This window comes from Trachurus trachurus (assembly GCF_905171665.1).
Source record: "Trachurus trachurus genome assembly, chromosome: 4".
Lineage (NCBI taxonomy): Eukaryota > Metazoa > Chordata > Actinopteri > Carangiformes > Carangidae > Trachurus > Trachurus trachurus.
Window position 1 is genome coordinate 12,347,794 of NC_139898.1, and position 15,028 is coordinate 12,362,821.

A 15,028-nucleotide genomic window follows, 5' to 3' on the forward strand; every position below is an offset into this window, starting at 1 on the left:
TGAACTTTTATAAACTATTAAACAGAATGTTTTTGTTATATTTGCAACAACAACATGTGATTAGAATCAAATTTAGTTGTGAAAACTACAAATATTGGTAACAAAAACTGAGAAATATTGTAATACTCATAACAAAACAATTTTGTTAATTTGACATGCAAATATTGTAAAAACTATAGTTTTAGTCAGTTTGTTTTGAAAAATACAAAAAAAAAGTGTAAGTCACTTTACAAGTGTATGCTGTACTTTTAACATGATTGATGAAACAATGCAAATTTAGGTAATAAAAATGTTTTCACACCAAAAAAAAAATCATTGTGAACCTGAGAGGTTCCCTATAGGCCTATTCATAAACAAAAATATAGGCTACAATTATAATAATTTGTTTGGAAGATTTTTTGTTTCCCTCCTCACCTTACAGCTATTGATAAATATGATTGATAAAATAATATTAATAATTTAAGCATTGTGTCATTACCACAGGCTAAACAACCTCCTCTAACCGCAGACTTGTAGTTGTAGGCTACTTCTTTCTCATTGTACAGTCCGCCTAATTTTGAATTTCAAAAAGTGCTCTCGAAAAGTGCGCAGCTGAAGCTCGTCTCTGATTGGATAGTGACGTGAGGGCGGAAGGAGCGGGAGAAGCTCCTCGTTAACGGCTGCAGCTGACGTCACTAACGAGCGAGCCAGAGCTGCAGCGGCACTTGCTGGACAGAGCACAGGAGCGGAGCGGAGCAGAAATCCTCGGACCACTGTCATTTTAAAAGTTTTTAGGACGAATCTAGGATTTTAACACAAGTTTTGTGGAGGATCTGCTGCTGTTTAATCGGAAAATCGAAAGTTTGCACGGTAAGCTTTGCCTACTTTTTTTCGAGACCAAAGGGAAATGTGTTTATACACATGGTGTATGTTAAGCTAGCACAAGTTAAGACCAGTACCTGCTAGCTAGATCAATTCGTGATAACTTAGTTAAGCGGAAAAGCACAGGCAAACACTTAAAATCTTAAAAATGATCACCTGCATCTTTTGTAAAAAGAAATTGAATACATTAAAGGGCTATGTACTACATTGCAGAGTGCATAGGAATGAGCCACGTTGTCTTTTCAAATGTGTTGGCGCCAACTGTAGTAAAACATTTACCACTTACTCAGCATTTAAGGGCCATTTTTATCGTGTGCACAATGCACCTGCACCACAAGCTGCTAAAGCTGTTGTTGCAGATTTAAAATGTGCAGTTTCCTTATGTGCCTGCCATTTTCACACAGTGAGAGAGCTAGTGTCTCACTTAAATGATCATATTGGAGAGGGCAGGTCTGTGTCCTGTCCTGTAAGTGGTTGTAAGCAGTTGTTTACAAAAAAATCATCATTTACTTCTCACATGTGTAGGAAGCATAAAGCATGCTCCCCTGAAAGTATTGATGACGTGTACAGAGAAACTCGCCCTCATCCCCCAGATGTCATTGACACTACAGATGATTCAGAAAACACACATGAAGCCATGCCAACAACTAGTGCAGCTAGTGATATGCCAGAGAACGATAGTCAGTCTTATCTTAGAAACATGTGTCTCTTTTACCTTAAACTGCAAGGTCAGCTGCTTATTCCTGCCTCTACTATACAGACTATTGTTGAGGAAATGCAAAATGTGCATGAGTTAGGTCAAGCCTACACAATAACAAAAGTAAGTTCTTTATTAAAAAATGATTTGAGCCTATCAGATGAAGCAGTCACTAAAATCTGTGACTGCATTAAAGAGTCAGATTTGTTCTCTGCCTGTCATCAGGGACCATTAAGAACAACATACTCTAGAAATCGGACATTCACAAAAATGTTTAAATACACAGAACCCCAAAAAGTGGCATTGGGAATGGATGAAAACATGACACAAAAATATGCCTACTACATACCAGTGGCCGAAACTCTGAAGAGCTTTTTACAGTCACATTTAGGGAGGAATGCACAGTCACAACAGTTTAGAGATCTGGATGGAGAGGTTTTTAGGGATTTATATGATGGAAAAAATTTCAAATTTCACAAGTTCTTTAATGAAAACCCTGAAAGCCTCAAACTGATTTTGTACCAAGATTCATTTGAAATTGTGAATCCCCTCGGTTCTGCTAAAAAGACACACAAAGTTCTTGCAGTCTATCTTTCAGTGGCAAATTTACCCATTCATTTGCGTTCAAACACTGATAATATGTTGTTAGTCTTGTTGTGTATTGAGAATGACCTGAAGCATTTCGGAATAGCAAAAGTTTTCTCAGAGTTGTTGGCAGATCTGAAATCCTTGGAGACAGATGGAATAAATCTAGATGGAGAAACAGTGAAAGCTGGTCTTTATTGCATTGCTGGGGATAACTTGGGTTCTCACTGCATAGGTGGGTTTACCGAGAATTTCAGCTGTTCTAAATATTTTTGCAGGTACTGTGAAATAACAAGAAGTGACTTTGAGGCTGATCCGAATGCCTGTGGTCCTCCACGCACCCCAGAGAGGTATGACGCGGCTGTTGCTGATCTCCAGGCTGAAAACCTCCAAATCGTCAGAGGAATAAAGGTAAACTCTGTCTTTAATACCCTTGAGTCTTTTCACGTTTCCCAGCCTGGTCTCCCGCCTTGCTTAGGTCATGACCTTTTTGAGGGAGTCTTGTCATATGATCTAGCACTGTACCTGAAAAACATTATAAAAAAGAAAAAATGGTTCACATACTCACTCTTAAACAGGCGCATCAAACAGTTTAAGTATAAAGGATCCGAAGCACAGACAAAACCATGTGCTGTGAACCCTGACAGAGCCAAGTTATCAGGGCAAGCCATTCAAAACTGGAACCTTTTGAGATTGCTACCAGTTTTGATTGGTGACAAAGTGCAAAACCATGAGGATGAAGTATGGCAGTTAGCTCTCCAGCTAAAAGACATTATGGATCTTATTTGTGCTCAGAACATTTCCTTGTCCCAGATAGCATATCTTGACACTTTGATCCAGGAATATTTGGAGTTGAGAAAGATGTTGTTTCCTGAAATTCAACTAAAACCCAAGCACCACTATTTGCGCCACTACCCAGCACTGTTCTTGAAATTTGGTCCATTGATTAGGTTATGGACGCTTAGGTTCGAGAGCAAGCACAGTTATTTTAAAAGATGTGCAAGACACCTCAAAAACTTCAAAAACATTTGTCAAACTTTGTCAGAGCGTCATCAGATGTATCAGGCATATCTTTTAGCTGGGCAAGAATGCAGTAAACTACTGCAAGTGAAGGACAGCTGTGCGTTTTATCCCAGCCTCTACAGTGACACTATTAAACATGCAGTCAGGGAGTTAGCCTTTTCAGAAAGTAACACTACAGTTACCACAGACATTCAGTACAAGGGCACTGCATATAAAAAAGGACAGTTTCTTGTGTACAGAAATAATGAGTATATGGAGTTTGGTGAACTTCTACTCATCTTGATTAAAAATGACACATCTGTGTATGTTTTGATGGATATCCACAAAGGTATCTTCCTCTCAGAATACCATCTGTACTCTGTGACAAAGGACAGTCTTGGGTTACAGTGTATCAACATTAATGACCTGCCCGATTTCTATCCTCTGGTATCATACATTCTTGATGGATACCAAGTCATACCACTAAAACACAGTATTGTGGAAAAATAAAGTCCAATCAAAGCTCACTTACTTCTCACTGCAAATAGTGTTAGCTGATGCATCTCCCTGCTCTGTTAAGTGTTAAGTGTATGTACTGACTATATACTATATTTTTTTCTGTTCTGTTTGAAGGTGGCATTTCTTCTTCAGTGCAAGTATGAGTGACTCGGAGCAAACCTTCCTAGATGTCGCCATCACAGAAGTCCTACCAGAACTTCAAGCAGTAAACAAAAACATCCTGGAAGAGCACTTGCAGTCTATTGGAGTCGAGACGTATGATGATCTACGCTTTGTAACAGAGACTGATTTGATGACAGCACTAAGACCTATCCAAGCCAGAAAGCTTCTTTCCGTTTGGAAACGGAAATGTAAGTACAAACACCACACAACACACAACTATTTAAAATCAAAAGCAGACAATGGAATATATTGTACTGTGAATCATAATGTTTTTGTTTTGTTGTTGTTGTTGTTTTTTTTGTCATTTAAAGACCAAACTCCAGAGAACAGCTCTGTGGAAGCCTCACCTATCCAGTCGCTGTCATCGCTCTCTGTTTCACCCCGAAGTTCACCGTCAACCTCCTCCAGCAGCCCAGGACTTGACACACAGTGGGAAGACAACTTTGAAATTCCATGGAGTAAATTTCCTGAGGAAGTGATGCATTCTTTGGAGAGGGGGAAAAGGCCAGGCCCAAAACTGAGGAGGCAAATGGTCCGTATTGTTGTGACTGAGATGATGGAAAAATGCCCTCATGTAGGTAAAAAGCATTCCACTGATGTTGCAAAAAAAATGGTGGCAAAATTTCCCAAATCTCTGCAAGATGTAATAGAGGGTGATGTTGTTGGAGCAGGTTACCATTCCCTCGTAAAACAATTGCAAAACAGAATTGAAAATGTGAGGCGCACTTCGACCCCCAAAATAAGAAAAAGAAAACATCAGAATGACTCAGACCACACAGACGAGATCCCAATAGAAGAGAGAGCAGCAATGCAGGACACTTACGGATGCATTAAATGGAATGTGAAATTTCTGCCACTTGAAGAAACTCAAGAAAGCCAGCAGCAAAAGATGGAAAAACTCAAGATGATGTTCCAAAACTCTGATGCCAATCCAGAGGAGGTAAAATGTCTAATGAAGTCGACTTTTTACACACAGCGTCAGCATGTCAACCAGGGAAAAAGTATCAAATGCCTGAGAGAGGAGTGGCCGTTTTTGTTTGATGAACTTGGCATGTCAGTACACTTCATGGAACTCACTGGGATTGACCTCAAAGAGACATTCACACGAAATTTGGATTTGAAGGGAAAAAGGCTTCACGACTACTTGACCACAGTTTGTGTCAACAAGAACAAGAAGTTCCTTCAGAATTATGCAAGGCTTCAGAGGATGCGGGGACCGCGGAGTGGCTGTTCAGATGATGTGATAGAGATGCTCCTGCTTCTGCTCAGCTACTTCGATGAGAAGGAGGAGTCCATGTTCTTCCATGTCGAAGATACATGTCTGGCAGAAGAGGTCCAGCTGGAGCAAGTGCCTCTGACACCCGCTGTTATTGTCTGTGGTAAGTCTGTTTTCATATCTCTCTTTTTTTTATTGCACTGTTTATAGATTTTGTCATGTGAGTGCAGCGCTTATTAATATAACCTGTTAAATATTTTGTTAATAGGACAGTCCTGCTATTCCTCAACAAGGTACATGCTGAGTCTGGATCAGAACCTTACCAACACAAACATCTCCTCCTTCATCCCTGCATTGTGCCTCATGTTTGGGAGCTACTACTGTTTCAATATCCATTATCCATCTGAGCTGGCTTCAACTCTGGAGTTTCTTCAGCGGTGAGTAAACATGGCTTACTCATTTCTCTGACCTGGGACTCTGGGACCTGGAGTCTGGCTCTGAGGTCCTGGTCGTAACCCTTTGGTGTTGTAGTTATGAAACTTAACCAGACGAAATATGCCTTTTAACATTACATTACATTACTAAAACCTATCCAATCAAAATCCAAAGTCTGGAAAGGTTTTTTTTATACATGATTGGTTGTTTTTACTTGTCAATATTACTGAGTAGCGCCCACCTCAACTTTTCACATTGTCCTTTATGGCGTCGCACAGCTCACACGAACATACACGCAGAGCAAGCATATTTTAGCTCTCAAACTATCAAAGTAATCATGGAAAAAAGTACGAACAGTGAGACAAGCAGTCTTCTCAGAGCAAAAGACTTTGATTTTGTGCAAGGAATTACAAGAAGAAAATGCTTAATATGCTTTACTATGCTTTTATTCTACAGGTGTTTTTTCTCCATAAATCCAGAAAAAGGAACCAAAGTAGAGAATAAAAACTCCAAGCGTGCTCTCAACGTGAACCCACGAGTCCTCACCCTGATACAGGAACTCTCCGATCACGAGTGGCGTTGAGCCTAAATGTGGACTCTTTCTGTGGACTGTGGCTATTTGTTTGAGAAGAGGTAGGCTTTGTTAAACCCATGTGTATTGTTGTAATCATCTCCAGGTCTTAATGGTGCACTATGTAACTTTTTCTGGCCACCTGCTTGTTTCATGAAGATGTTCTTTCTTTGCAGGAATGTTCCACACTATGGTATAAAACTTATCTATCTTGCATTTATTCAATTAGAACTGTTTTATTGCAAAAAAAAAACATTAACATTCTTACTGTGAGGGGGCTCACCTCACCAGACCTGTAAGTTGGCCTGTTGGCATCACCTGATTGTTTCCATGGAGATAAGTTTCATGCCATACTGTGGAACACCAGGGAGAGTGTGGGTTCTTGTTGTGAATTGGGTTGTTGTGCAAGCACTTAAAATTTGAGACAAAAATGTCCAGATTTAAAGAGCCTAATCTTCTGGAGGTAAAAATGCTCCCAATTGTTTTATGCCATATACTGTTGAACATTCCAGACAGGGAGTGTCGGTTGTTGTTGTGCATGCCAGTCAGTGTTTCCTCCAGGATTTTTTTAAAGAGTGGCGGCGAGGGTGGTCTGATCGACGGGGGGGGGGTTGCGCGCGAGACCGGATCGTCGACTAGTCGCTGATGACATCATTCATATTTTTCCCATCATAACTAAAATCCCAGGAGGAGGGAAATGCTCTGCAACAATCTGTATTCACTGACTGACAGCTCACGCACAGAAATTAGTCCACAGAACAGCAGCTTTATAAACAACAAACTGTAAATATGCATACATTTTTCTAAATTTATATAGAGTTTTTAAATTATTGTTGTAATTTATTGTCTATTGCTGCTGTATTTTTGCACCTGGGATTGCGACCAATTTCGTTGTGCTTGCGCAATGACAACAATAAAGTCTAAGTCTAAATCAGTTTATTTTTTTGTAACATATACAGGTGCAAAAGAAAATACTGTAGCTACTGTTCATTAAACAATTAGGGAGGAAAACGACACACAGGCCTCGTCACCATCACAGTCCTGCTCACTCACAGTTTCACTCACAGTTTTTGTTTTTCCTGGTTGGTTGCTGCTGTTGTTGTTGTGCGCGACGTAAAGCTGTCGATATGAGCGGAGTTTTTTTTTTTTTTTAATTGCCGGCAGCCCGGACACACTGCCCGCAGAAGCGGCAGTTTCTCCTGCTCTCTCTCTCCACGCCGGTCAAACATCGACCCGTCTGTAGCTACTCGGTTTTCCACACACACACAGGTCTGTCTCTAGCGCTGTATGTAGCCTATGGATGTGTATCTTCTGTACAGACGCAACTGACAAATATTTATAGACGGACAGCAAACTTAATCATCATTTATTTTATTTTGAAAATTGACCGGATTCTCTCGCCTTTTCTGTGCCCGACTTCCTGTCTGGTACGCGCTCGTTCCATCCAGCTTGACGGCGCTCGTATTTTTTTCATTCAGCGCACTCAGCTGTTGTTTCAAGCCGCTACTCTTGTAGCCTACTGTTACATGATCAGCGACTAGTCGACGTCAAGCTGAAAACGTCATTGTGGAGCAGGGGACTAGTCTGTGCAACCCCTAGTGGAAACCCTGCTTTACATTGTTTTAACATAAAAAAAATAAAAAATAAAAAAAAATTCATCATTCTGAAGGTGTGGCGGCTTTTATTTTGCCGTGGCGGTGCGCCACGATCAATTACATGTAGCGGAAACCCTGCCAGTGATATGCCAGAGAACGATAGTCAGTCTTATCTTAGAAACATGTGTCTCTTTTACCTTAAACTGCAAGGTCAGCTGCTTATTCCTGCCTCTACTATACAGACTATTGTGCAAAATGTGCACGAGCTAGGTCAAGCCTACACAATAACAAAAGTAAGTTCTTTATTAAAAAAATATGAGCCTTTGGACAAAATTTCAAATTTCACAAGTTCTTTAATGAAAACCCTGAAAGCCCCAAACTGATTTTGTACCAAGATTCATTTGAAATTGAATGAACCTTGGTTCTGCTAAAAACTGTGGACTCTGGCTGTTTGTTTGAGAAGAGGTCCTGTTGTCCTTCTGGGTTGGGTCAAATTTACCCAATCTGTTCCCTTCCTCCATCCTTCCTTTTTACCTTCCTTCTTTCCCTCTGTCCTTCCTTCCTTCCTTCCTTCCTTTCTTCCTTGACCCAGGAGGACAACAGGAGGGTTAAACCCACTGTGTATTGTTGTAATTAAGGCACAATATGTCATTTTTGTTTTAAAGTCTTAATGGTGTACTATGTAACTTTTTCTGGCCACCTGCTTGTTTCATGAAGATGTTCATTCTTTGCAGGAATGTTCCACACTATGGTACAAAACTTATCTATCTTGCATTTATTCAATTAGAACTGTTTTATTGCAAAAAACATTAACATTCTTACTGTGAGGGGGCTCACCTCACCAGACCTGTAAGTTGGCCTGTTTGAGGCAAAAATGTCCAGATTTTAAGAGCCTAATCTTCTGGAGGTAAAAATGCTCCCAATTGTTTTATGCCATATACTGTTGAACATTCCCGACAGGGAGTGTCGGTTGTTGTTGGGCACCTGGCACTTAAACAAATGTCCAGATTTAAAGAGGCTAATCGGAGTATTTCAACCTGTATTCAGTCAAAAGATCCATTACATGTTCCTTCTTTGCATGTTGTATTAAAAAAAGAAGAGGAAAAAAAAATCCAATTGTTTTGAAATATTAATGATGGCTGTTAAATAAATGTTCCAAAAGTGATATTTTCCTCTCGTCTTTTCTCAAGATGTATTTTTGTTTTGGTGTACACGTAGTAGAAATAATTTTGCAGGTTTATATGTGAAATTTTACATAATAACTGGATTATTAAAACATAAAAATACAGCATATTATGAATAGATTTTATGTATAATATACAGAACAGCTCCATTTAAAATGCAAAGTTTTACTGTTGTTCTACCAGTTTAAATTAGTTTTTTGTTTGATATTTCCCTGTTAATTTTATCATTTATTGATGCACAATAAGCAACTATTACATGTAAAAAATACAGGAATTGGTCTGTTTATATACAACACCGTTATGCGAAATTAACACGTTTTTTTTGTATACGTAACAGTTTTTTAATGTGATTCAGACGTAATTTAATTCACTGTAAATCAATTTACATATTTTGACCGTAAAGTTATCTACTGTGCTGCTGTAATTTTTACAGGAATTCTCTGGTAACCCCAGCTGCCAGCGTTTTCCTGTAAAAACAACATTTTTTTTTTTACAGTGTAGCAGAGCATCGATATACCCCCCTCCCCCCTTCCCTCATCCCTGGAGACAGGAACAAAGAGGCCAGACTACATCAGGCAGGCCTTTGATCAGCTCAGCTCTATCGTGTTCCTATCAGTAATTGACAGCTCTCGGATTCCACATGCCTCCTCTGCAACATGCACGTAAGAAAAGTCTTAATGTCCTCTGATATATCATATGGTCTTTGTGTTTTATGTACACAACATGTGGTCGTTCACGCTATGTCCTTGCGGTTGCCCTTGTAGAAATTTGTGAAGGTTTCCCAATACAACTGTAATCTCTGTTACTGTGCATGTGCATGTGGCAGTTAGGGAGCTACATGAGTCTTTAAGTGCCCTGTGAGTGGCCTTACCACCTTAGTTAATGTAATGAAACAGATTAGCACCTGCAGACTAACACTTGACCAGGGAAAATTAGAGCCAGGCGTAAAGTGCTTATTCATCTCTGCTGAATCCACCTTCAGAGGAAAAGTCAAGAAAAGAATTAAAGCGTTCCGGCCTGAATATAAAGTAATAAAATGATTTAGTTTCTACTTCTGCTTTATTGGAAGCAAATTAACCTGCTTTACAGTGGAGAACAGTATTACCAGCCTATAAATTTGATCACATTTATTATATTTCACCCTGAAGATGAGGAGATGGGGGACTTTAAAATTTTTACTGTGTGAGTTGACTTAATGATTTCAGCGTTGCAGAGCCAGAGTCGTTCACTCAGTTATGCTGTTTCTTGTGTGTTTTCCCAATAACATGTCACACCATCTGAACACATACACTCGCAGATCCCACAGAGAAGTTTATTTTAGAAACCAAACATATGAAAAAAGAACTAACTGTTTTAATTGTGGTTCATTGTAACCAATTTTTTTTACAGCTTTGCGAGAAGCTGCCATTTATGTTCAAATGTAACTGGTTCTTCTTATCTTGTTGTATAATGGCTTAATCATTGTTATTGTTGTTGCACGGCATTGGTGCTGGAGTGCAGAGCTATTAGCCCATCATATATCAAGCACTCAGTGTCATGTGTAATGGCTAAGTGTTTTGAACCAACTAGCTCGTGGCAGCATGAATCTTCCTGAAGGCTGGTGATTATTCATGACAGTGGCAGAACAGAACTGCCACCTTCAACCACGCAGCAGGTAAATCTTGGTTCCTCAACAAAGACGATGGCAGGGAAGTGCCCTTTAATTCTCTTTTTGCCAGGAATTAATCAGCCCCATTTCTAATTTCTCACCCGACCGATGTTAATGCCTTTCCCGTGTGATACTCTAAATAAGAGATTAGACGCCACAAGAGCACTCATACACACACACACACACACACACACACACACACACACACTTAGACACAGTCACACGGCATTGAACTGATGACAAACGAGGACGCAAAGGCTCATTTGAATATCAGAGAGAAAGAGTGTTGGCGTGCCAGAGCAACCTCCTCCAGCCTGTGCAGTAATTGCTGAGCACTACAACACAAGAGGAAACACGGGGTTTGTGAAGCGTCAGAGAAAGAAGAACATTTGAAGATGTGAGGTTCAGGTGAGGGAGCTGAGGAGGCTTTGTGACAGGAAGGAAGGGGGACGAAAAGATGTAGGAAATGGAGGAGGACAAGGCTAAGTAGACTAAAGAAGAAGACAAGACTCCAAAAGTTGATGATTCAGGAGGAGAGGCGGCACGTGAAGTTAACACCATTCCTCTCCATCAGGCCGACCTGATGGGACGGAGTTGTAGGTTACTTTCCTCAGACCATCTGTTAGGTACGTGAAAACCAACAGCTTTAAGACAGGATCAGACTACACGATTCCATGGCCGACACATTTCCAGTATCGGAGCCGATCATGAACATTGGGAACGACGAACAGACATGTAATGTAACTTAACTGACAAACAGCGATTTTGTGTCCAGGACACTCTACGACTCTGTACGACGCATTGTTTACACCCAGTGACCATGTGCTTCATGTGCGCAATATGAGTGAATGTTTTTGAGGTGAACACATTCATTAACGTAGCCTACCTCATGTTCTCTCTGAAGGACAGACAGTCAGACTGTCCTCTTCACCAGACCCATGAACAGCTCCACGATCGTTTTCTTCCTTTTATTTTTCATGTCTGATCAAAAGACCGCTATCACACGGCGCTACAGTAGTCATGATTGACAGTTTGTTGTGACGCCTTTGACGATGGCTTATGAACTGGCACAGGGTCCTAATCGGTCGTGAACGATGATTGGTCGGGGTGATGCTTGTAGTGTTGCCAGCCTCCCGACCAAGACACGGCAAAAATGTATGCCACTGTGATCGTTTAGTCCGACATGTTGACCATCGTGAAAGACAAAAAAATCGTGTAGCACTTAAAATATGTCAAATTAAGACTGGAACTCAAGAAATGTTTCTTTTTAAATTGATGGCACTTTGTGTATATTAATATGAACAGTCACATAACCCCTGAGTATGATATTGTATCTATTACATCTTTACATGTTTGCTCTTCCCTCTCTTCACCTTGATCATTCTCTCATCCACATTTTTTTTCTCTCCTCCATCTTTCTCTCCTCTCTCGCTCTCCATCCAATTTCCTGCCGTTCCTCCCTCTCTGTGGGAGCACTGATGAGTGTCTTGGCAGAAGTAGACCCAATCGAAGGTCTCACTCCAGGGGCCTGTCAGAATTTCCCTCATTGGCCACACACACACAAACACACACAATCCCATACCTCCAAACAGCATGATGAACCAATATTGCATTCTTACAGTAGCATTACTCATTCATGATATTCATTGTTAGTTGTTAGTTTTATGTGCTGCTCAACACATCTCAGTCAATACGTTCCTACCCTCTCTCTCTCTCTCTCTCTCTCTCTGTGACTCTCTGTGAGACCCTGCAGGTGTCAGCTCTCAGTTCCAACTCAACACTTAATGACTAAATCTGAGCAATTAATTACCCTGATCGGTGATGTTAACCTCCACCTCTTCCACCTGGACTCTTGGCGGTGCAAACAAACCGGCCAACTCCTACAGTAGACTGAGCCTTGTACTCTGCCTGTTATTTTGTCCTCAACACTCCAGTGGTCGTCAAAGCGCTGCGTATCCGGACCTAATGAGAAACAATCTGAACCACCCAAATGGAAAAAGTATAGAGTAAACAAAGAGAAGGAGTTCAGATACGAGTCTGGCATTGGAGATGGAGATAAAACGATGAAATATGATGGCTTGATTGCAAAACACTTGGTCAACCTTGAATTTTATAGGCTACAATAACCCTTCTCCTCACTCCTCTCCTCTCCTCTCTCCTGACCTCTCTCCTGGCTCATTTCCCTTCATGTCTCATGCACCTGCAGCAGTTTGTCAGCCATCTCTGGCTAATTACACATCTCATCGCAACCACACACAGCCAGAGGCTCTCAGCTGTCCTCATGCATTACCACTGCAGTGGGACTTTACAGCCATGATCTGCAATTCTGACGGAGGAGTCGTGCGTCTAGTAATGGGTCCCACGACAACAACTAAGACAAATTACACATGTGGTCCATAATTACTTCCAGGAAGAAGAAAAAAACAAACACACTGCTTTTCATACTTCGCAAGTAAGGATGAGTTAAACACTGGAGTAATATTTGTTTGTGAATTTGTGTTTATGTGCAACCTGCCTTCTCTCTCTCTCTCTTTCTCTCCTTGAGCTCATATCTGGTAACCTGCCGTCGCCCATCAAGCCCTGATGGATGTGGTCCTGTCACTGCAGCCAACTGTTCAAGCAATAGCAGCCTCTCATCTCTCCATTCCCTCCCTTTCCCCAGATGCAGCGCTGCGAGCCCAGGGACACATTTGACTTAAATAGCTGCGTCACGCATGTTCAGTTAATTCCAAAAAAGAAAAAAGAAGAAGAAGAAGAAGAAGAAGAAGAAGAAGAAGAAGAAGAAGAAGAAGAAGAAGAAGAAGAAGAAGAAGAAGAAGAAGATTCTTCTCTTTAATCCAATGACAGGTTATCTAGAAATGACTTTATAGAGCTGATGAAACCATTTGGGGGAGGCAGAAAACATCTGTCTTTGAATAAGTATCTGTACAAATTCATAAAAATGTTTCCTTTCCTCCTGCTCCCTCAGTTCTCACTTTACTAACTCACTGTTTGGTCAGTGATGGCAGGGAAATTGGCTGGGGGTAAAGAACGAGGTAAAGCCCAGAGGGGTGGAGAATGAGTTGAAGGAGAGAGGGGTGGGGGAGCGGTGGTGGGGCATATTTTCCAGCCTGCGGTGTGGATAATGTGTCCCTGATAGCAGTTCAAGCTCAGCACTTTCTGCAGACTCTTCACACACTATAACTTGAGGAGAAAGTGTCGGGATCAGCTCGCAGCACGTCGTAGCAGCAGAGCGGTTGACAGACGGAGAGACAGAGCATTTTGCCACGATGTCACAGTGTTCAAATGTTGAGACAGACGTGGCATTAAAGTGAAGGAAGTGCTTCGTCGACAACAGGGCAAAATTATTGGCTTTCTTGCCAAGCGTTAGTTGAGAAAATGGATCCCACTTTCATATCCACCCTTTGAACAGGCCTACTGTAAATGTATTACCAAGCTGTTACGTCAGCAGCAGAGCTTTTATTCCTAATTTTGCCAGGTATGCAGTTAATATGAACTCAAACTCCTCTAACCCTATACTGTTAGGGCAATTAATTCTTGTACTTTCACTTTTCCAGCTGGTTAAGCTTAGAATAGGACGGGACACAGGGGAAGCAGCTAGCCAAAAGTAAAACAATCCACTGCCCAGCATCTCTAACGCTCATAAATGGCATCTAACTAAAGAGAAACCTTTTCCCTTTTCTAGTCTTAATGCTAAAATAGCTTAGACTTGCTGGCTTTATATCCGGGCAACAGAGAGGTGGAAAGTTCATTTCCCCAAAAAGTTATGAGTTGAATATTCATTTGAGCAGATACAAAGTGAATTTGATAAATGATGAAGATCTGTACTGGCCTTTTTTTTTTCTTCTTTTTTTTCGCTTGACTTCTCCCCTGACTTCCTAAACACAATTTGCCAGGCAACATCTTTTTTTTTTATCTTTCAAATTGTATTTTTACAATATTAAAACATAGTCCAGCAAAGAACTGTACGTGTTCTGCCTCAGACACATGTTTCTCCTCATCCACACTGACAGCTACAAGACCTGCTTTCACTGGACAAGAGAGTAATGTACAGTAACTCTAGGTGCTGTTGCTTGGGGCAAGACAAATACTATTTCTCTGCTGGAAAAATAGTGTAAAAGGTGTAGAGCTCTGTGGTGCACTGTGCCCACAGTAGAAAAACACAAAAGAGTTTGTCTTGACGCACGTGATATCGCATCTTTAAGATTAGATGTTTGAAAAGGAAGGAAGGAAAGACAGATGGGGGTGAGGGGTACTGAATTGATATTTTCCTTGACACGTTTGTTTCTACACTCTTTTTGTCTTACATACAAAGATATTTGTAGGAAATAGGAGCTTTTATGTATAACGTCTTGTTCGTGTTATGTCAGAGAGTCACGCAAAATTGCTCCCTCAGGGTGTGAAAGAGACTCAAACAAAGAAACAAGAAGAAGCACACAGCTGCCATGTTAATGCTGCGAGCTCCTTGCATGCTCATTATTTACATAGGAATTGTATAATTAATGACAACAAACATGAAAGCCCAGATTGCTCCAACAATGAGTCACAGTGGA